Below are 8,047 nucleotides of genomic sequence, written 5' to 3'. Positions count from 1 at the left end.
TGGTGGATGAGAAAAATATTTCATAAGGGTTTGCAAGGACCACTTGAAGAGGAAGAGTTATATCAGCACCGTAAAGACTTAGATAGTGAACGAGTAACTACAAAGTTTTCGTAAAAACAAGACGGTGCAATAATCCGTTCGCGTAGTTTAACTGCTGTGTATTTTATTTTAGAAGATTTAGTGTTTTCAGCAGAGATCGTAGGCAAACGTATTCGTGCCAAATTGGATGGCACCCAAATTATATATAAAGGTGCATTTGGATAAGAATCTACAAACGACCATTGAGCACAAAGTAAGTGTTAAATAACACTTATTTCATTAAATCTTTTTTTGCGCTTGTGTTTTTTGCTGTTTAAAATTAGTGGTCCAATGTTTCGTTTACGCTTCATTGCTCAAACTGAATTGTAGCTTATTCATATATTGGTAACATTCATCAAATTTAATGAGTGTAGCAATTAACTTGCAGCAATTAATTCAATATGTCTTAATAATAATAATTCATTAAACAGAATAATATAACAATTTTGCATGATTTGCATAAGGATAAGGAATTATTTGAAAATAATTTCTGTTGTACGAATACGAGAACGAGTACGCATAATTACCGTACATTGTCTATAAAGTTTTGTTGTAACATTGAAAAAATATTGTAAATTTTTTGCATTGCTATTTACTGTTATTCACGATTTAAAAAATTTTTGTTGCATTCACCATATTGAGTGGTGCTCGTGTCGGTTATCTTCATTTCTTGAACTTCGAATTTATTACTACATTTTTGGTTTATCATAACCAAACGTAACTGTAAATAAAGAAATTTAACATGAATCGGACTAGAAGAAAAATTGAACGCCCAAAGAATCCCTACTCAACCGGTAATATATTTTCGAGATGGAGTTTCTGGTGGATGAGAAAAATATTTCATAAGGGTTGTTTGTGGTGCATCTATGGTTCTTGTTTGTGTGTCGATTGTTGATTGGTTGAGTTTTTTCCGTTTGTTTGTGTTGATTGAGGTATTGTCAATGGAAGCATTTAGGGGATGATATGATGCTGAGGTTGTGTCATGCAGTTGGAATATAGATGTGTCTGAATCTGGAAATATTGATTTTAATAAGGTGTATTATCATTTTTCTATTATTTAAACACATATTTTTTATTAATTATTTAGTTCATGCGATTGATAGAATATATTATAAAATAGTATGGATTAAATTAATTTTATGATGAGTATAGATATTGGTAGATGTATATGTATGATTTATATGTAATAGATCTTCGAATACATATTAACATTAGAATTTTTGTGGATATATATCCAACTAGATTAGGACTTATTTTGATATTTAATGTGAAGGATATTATAATGATATTATGTATAAATTAATTTTATAATATTGTAATGAGATTATTATTATTTAGTAATTTATGAAAGATATTTTATGATTTGTAATAGAATATTGATATTGATAATGTTGGGATTTGTGATACTTACCACATATGGTTATTATTTCATTTTCTGCATCCTGATGATGTGATGAGTTTAACATTGGCATTGGTGGAGGATTAGTGGTATGAATTGGATTTGTTGAATCATTCCTTGTTTGTGATTGATGAAATTGCAAGATTGGTTTGTTTTGTTTCCATTTTTTAGTTTTGCTTGTATCTGGAAATGATTTATATTTTATTATGAAGCTGATGAATTAAAAATTTGAGATTATAATATTTAGATATTTAGGTTTATGTTGCTTTTTTGTGGTTGATATACAAAACGTTAAAATACGTAATTTTGTTTGATTATAATTGCGATGTATTAGTTAAGTTCTTTTAGTTCAATTGTTATTTAATAGATGGTTGGTCAAGGTTCGATATTCAATTATAATATAAAATATATACATGTTATATTGTGTATAAGAATATCTGGTATATAAGAAATTTTAATCAATTTATTTTAATTAATTGAGTACTATCATTATTTAATTTTTAATATTTGAACTTCAATATTCTAATGTTTACTGGTTTAATAATTTTTAATAATTCGATTTTATTTAATATTAATATTCTAATATTTAATATATTTCATATATATTAAATATATATGAAATATTTAATATATTTTTGTTTATGGCAAAAATAATAAATTCTATAAGATGTCGCAGTTCGCTCTTACACATTTCAGAGCTTTCGTTGAAGCATACCAACATTAGGTGTCCAATGAACACAATCCACATTTTCTACACACCGTATATTTTGTTATTATGATTTTAACAGAAATTAATATAATTCTGTTAAAGAAAGTAAGATCATAACATACATTTGTAATAATTGTTTATATGATGGCTTTACTAGGCAAAGCAAATTGTTGCTAATTTTTACTGCTTTAAGCAGATCAAGTTTTTGTAAAAATTTATTAATGAAAGAAAATGTTTGCTTATTTACTTGAAGAAAACAAGTATTGTAACAAAAAATTATTGTTACTTTTTGTTTTCTCGTTCTGTGTTTTTCAGTAGCATATATTTTAATTTTTTGCTCTTGCTTTTGCTCTTGCTTCGTGCTTCAACAAATCAAACAGCATAGTATAGCAGAGCAACGCAAATTTTGTTTTGTGCTTCTGCTGTCATAAGTGCTCCGTCAAATTAAGAGCAGAAGCAGGAGCAGGAGCAATAATAAAAACTATGAAATAGCATAGCATTTTCAATCACTGGTCGAAAGTTTTCTTCAGTTAAGCAACGTCGTGCAACATCATCGGTAGCGTCGGGAGTTATTGCTCCGTGTTGTTGGGTTTTTGTGCAAAAAAAAAAATTTTTTTTTTTTAATTCAAAGTTGATAAATTGTATAATTAAACATATATATAATGATTGCTTTGCTTTAAAATGTGATATTGGTTTAATGTTTAAGTTTCGTGTACGTTAATATCTTTGGAAATTGATTAAAAGCAAAAAATAAAAAAAAAACACTGAATTCATTTACTGGGGATCAATTCAAAATGGAGTAATTTTCCGAAAAGTGGTGTGTATACGTTTTTTTAACATAAAGCATATTTAGCTAAGAATAAACAAAAATTTTACTTTTAATGTAAAATTTTAATAATTAATTTAACTTTAATAGTGGATTTTCCTTATTTGAAATGAATAATTCGTATTAGTGAAATAAATTTCAATCAATAGTTGTGTTACATAAGTACTTTTGGGCATGTTTTATTAGCGTCAGTTTCTGCCTAACTTTCCATAATAGAAAATAAATTTTTGATTAAATTTATAAAATTCTTAACAGAAATATGTTAATTTTCTTTAAAAATTATTTAAATTGAATATTTTTCGACATAAAGTGTTGTTGCGGCCATTTTGATTTTTCCTGCAAAGTATTTTTTTTTTTACTTTTTTTGTTTTTTTATTTTTTATTTTTTATTTTTTATTAATTTTGAAAAAGTGTGAAATTCGAACAGTTTTCTTTTTTCAACGATCAATAAGACGGCCACCGCCGTCACCAACAACGACGTTGGTGACGAATATAAACGAAATCTAACTTTCGTCCGAAGTCGTTTTTTCTTCATATTTTCGTGATGTTTTAGTGTGCGTATGTGTATGTAAAATACGAACAGTTTTCGACTTGGGGGGGAAAAAGAGGAAACACATTTTCCAAATATGAGTGACATCAAGTCCAAATTAGTACATATATTATTAGTGTAATTATGTTTTCAATGTATTAAATTGTATAGATTTAAACAGTTTCTCTTAGTATAAACTTCAATATTTGCGACGTATATATATGTTTTTGCATATTTTTATATTCGCCATTTTAATGAGATACTTAATTATTCGTAAGTGGAAAAGTTTTAGGGGTTGATGTATAAATTAGTGGTTAGATAAAAAAAAATTTCTAAAATACCAAAGATCTTTGCTGGCACTATTATTATGGTCTTTTTTTTTTTGTTGTTTTATTTTTATTGCTCTGCGACATACTTTCTTCTCCAGTTTCGGTTTCTTGATGTTTTTGTACGAAACTTTATATGCGATTTTGAGCATATGGTTTTTTGGTATGTGTTTCCCTCTCAATTTGCGATGTGCTAAGTGTTGTAAGTGTATTTTGCTTGTGTAACAAATACATTCAAACATTGCAGGGCATTTAAACATACCCAGTAGAAAACGGATCGATCCGTCATCGAAGACGTCTTCAAGACATGGATACATACATGAAGACCGATCGATCCAAATGTATGACGGTCTTCGAAGACACTTTCATACAAATTAGCCAAATGTCTTCAATGAATTTTTGTGTACATGTCTCGAAGACCATGTCTTGCATAACGGACGCATTCGACAGAAAGTTGTGCGCTCTTAGTGCAGTGCTCATATAATTTTTTCACCCTTTTTTTTATTTCTACTCTTTTATTGCACTCTTTAAATTTTAAATGAATTTCAATTTTCTCTTTAAATAAGTAGAAAGAAATTGTTGTATTTTGTACTTTTATTTATTTTATATAATAATTTCTTACATTACATTCAAAATTAAAAGTTTTAAAAGTAAATTATAAATTTTATTATAAATTATTATAAATTTTATTAAGATATTAAAAATAAACTAGTAAAAACTAGTAAACATAGTGAAAATTAATTTAAATAATTAACTTAATATAACTTAACATATCTAAAATTAACTAAAACTAATATAAAATAATTTATAGCATTTCGCTATCATCTATTGTTGAAGTTTTATATGTTTTCAAAAGCGTTGAAAAGGATTTTGGTACAATTAAACCTTCTGATCTTAAGAGTTCTAAAATATCATTACCAGACGCCTGTTAATCCTGTGTTTTTTTAAATATAACAGCTAATTTTTCACAAGTGTTTTTAGTTTTTTTATTTTCAACATCTTTTGTTTCGTTTCTTAAACAACTTTCACTGGAATTATTGTCTTCAATATTAATATCAATATATTTTCCAGGAACTAAGTCAATATTTCATTTGTTTTGATTTAATTTCTTTTTTTTAATATTTCATAGTTTAATGATTTTGTTTCTTTATTCATTTTGATTTTTTTAATATTTATTTCACAAATGTTTATTTACTACACTTCAAAATTATTGCGTCACTTCATTTATAAAACATAGCGTCATCTGAGGCAAAATTCAAATACGTTGCTATGAACACTAAAAATGAGAGAGAAAGCAAAGAAAGAGTATTTACATTCATGTTTTGAGCAATTGTTTTGCAAATTTGCTTGAAAATGCGGACGCGGTATCAAAGACCGTCTTGAAGACAATGTCTTCGAAGACCACTTTTTCTACTGGGTACATTCAAAAGATTGCAGGGCATTTAAACCATACCCAGTAGAAAACGGATCGATTCGTCATCGAAGACGTCTTCAAGACATGGATACATACCTGAAGACCGATCGATCCAAATGTATGACGGTCTTCGAAGACACTTTCATACAAATTAGCCAAATGTCTTCAATGAATTTTTGTGTACATGTCTCGAAGACCGTCTGGAAGACCATGTCTTGCATAACGGACGCATTCGACAGAAAGTTGTGCGCTCTTAGTGCAGTGCTCATATAATTTTTTCACCCTTTTTTTATTTCTACTCTTTAATTGCGCTCTTTAAATTTTAAATGAATTTCAATTTTCTCTTTAAATAAGTAGAAAGAAATTGTTGTATTTTGTACTTTTATTTATTTTATATAATAATTTCTTACATTACATTCAAAATTAAAAGTTTTAAAAGTAAATTATAAATTTTATTATAAATTATTATAAATTTTATTAAGATATTAAAAATAAACTAGTAAAAACTAGTAAACATAGTGAAAATTAATTTAAATAATTAACTTAATATAACTAAACATATCTAAAATTAACTAAAACTAATATAAAATAATTTATAGCATTTCGCTATCATCAATTGTTGAAGTTTTATATGTTTTCAAAAGCATTGAAAAGAATTTTGGTACAATTAAACCTTCTGATCTTAAGAGTTCTAAAATATCATTACCACAACGCCTGTTAATCCTGTGTTTTTTAAATATAACAGCTAATTTTTCACAAGTGTTTTTAGTTTTTTTATTTTCAACATCCTTTGTTTCGTTTCTTAAACAACTTTCACTGGAATTATTGTCTTCAATATTAATATCAATATATTTTCCAGGAACTAAGTCAATATTGAATTTGTTTTGATTTAATTTCTTTTTTTTAATATTTCATAGTTTAATGATTTTGTTTCTTTATTCATTTTGATTTTTTTAATATTTATTTCACAAATGTTTATTTACTACACTTCAAAATTATTGCGTCACTTCATTTATAAAACATAGCGTCATCTGAGGCAAAATTCAAATACGTTGCTATGAACACTAAAAATGAGAGAGAAAGCAAAGAAAGAGTATTTACATTCATGTTTTGAGCAATTGTTTTGCAAATTTGCTTGAGCATGCGGACGCGGTATCAAAGACCGTCTTGAAGACAATGTCTTCGAAGACCACTTTTTCTACTGGGTAGTTAAAGATTTTTTTTTTGTCTTCTATAAATTTACTTTCCGAAACTTTATTTACTTTTCCGTGATTTTTCTCTGTATGCATATGTATCATATATATGTGTGTTTCTACGTATGCATTTATCTTATACTGTAGAAAATATATTTTCTTGTTTAATTTTTATTCATTCTACTATTTGTTCTCTCATAAACATACACAAACATAATTTGATGGATTTCATCATAAATGCAATGTTGTCACATTTCTCAAAATACTTAAATATGTGCAGAATGTTTAAAGAGTATATTACATTTAAAAAAAGTTTTTAGTTTTATTAAACCCAATCATTAACATCTATTAAAAGTTTCTTTTGTTTACATTTGCACACGTGCGTAAAAGCTTTAGTAATTATTTTTTTTATTATCTATTTTGTATAACATTAGTTTTTGTTTAGTGTTTTTTTTATTCTGATCACAATAAAAATTTTTCATTACTATGAAAAAAAATACGAAACATACAAATTAAATAAAAACATTCTCTTAATTCAATATGTCTAAATAATAATAATTCATTAAACAGAATAATATAACAATTTTGCATCATTTGCATAAGGATAAGGAATTATTTGAAAATAATTTCTGTTGTACGAATACGAGAACGAGTACGCGTAATTACCGTACATTGTCTATAAAGTTTTGTTGTAACATTGAAAAAGTATTGTAAATTTTTTGCATTGCTATTTACTGTTATTCACGATTTAAAAAATTTTTGTTGCATTTACCATATTGAGTGGTGCTCGTGTCGGTTATTTTCATTTCTTGAACTTCGAATTTATTACTACATTTTTGGTTTATCATAATCAAACGTAACTGTAAATAAAGAAATTTAACATCAATCGGACTAGAAGAAAAATTGAACGCCCAAAGAATCCCTACTCAACCGCTAATATATTTTCGAGATGGAGTTTCTGGTGGATGAGAAATATATTTCATAAGGGTTTGCAAGGACCACTTGAAGAGGAAGAGTTATATCAGCACCGTAAAGACTTAGATAGTGAACGAGTAACTACAAAGTTTTCGTAAAAACAAGACGGTGCAATAATCCGTTCGCGTAGTTTAACTGCTGTGTATTTTATTTTAGAAGATTTAGTGTTTCCAGCAGAGATCGTAGGCAAACGTATTCGTGCCAAATTTGATGGCACCCAAATTATAAAGGTGCATTTGGATAAGAATCTACAAACGACCATTGAGCACAAAGTAAGTGTTAAATAACACTTATTTCATTAAATCTTTTTTTGCACTTGTGTTTTTTGCTGTTTAAAATTAGTGGTCCAATGTTTCGTTTACGCTTCATTGCTCAAACTGAATTGTAGCTTATTCATATATTGGTAACATTCATCAAATTTAATGAGTGTAGCAATTAACTTGCAGCAATTAATTCAATATGTCTTAATAATAATAATTCATTAAACAGAATAATATAACAATTTTGCATGATTTGCATAAGGATAAGGAATTATTTGAAAATAATTTCTGTTGTACGAATACGAGAACGAGTACGCATAATTACCGTACATTGTCTA

Source organism: Teleopsis dalmanni, chromosome 1 (assembly GCF_002237135.1).
Source record: "Teleopsis dalmanni isolate 2A chromosome 1, ASM223713v2, whole genome shotgun sequence".
NCBI classification, from domain to species: domain Eukaryota; kingdom Metazoa; phylum Arthropoda; class Insecta; order Diptera; family Diopsidae; genus Teleopsis; species Teleopsis dalmanni.
This window is presented reverse-complemented; position numbering follows the sequence as displayed.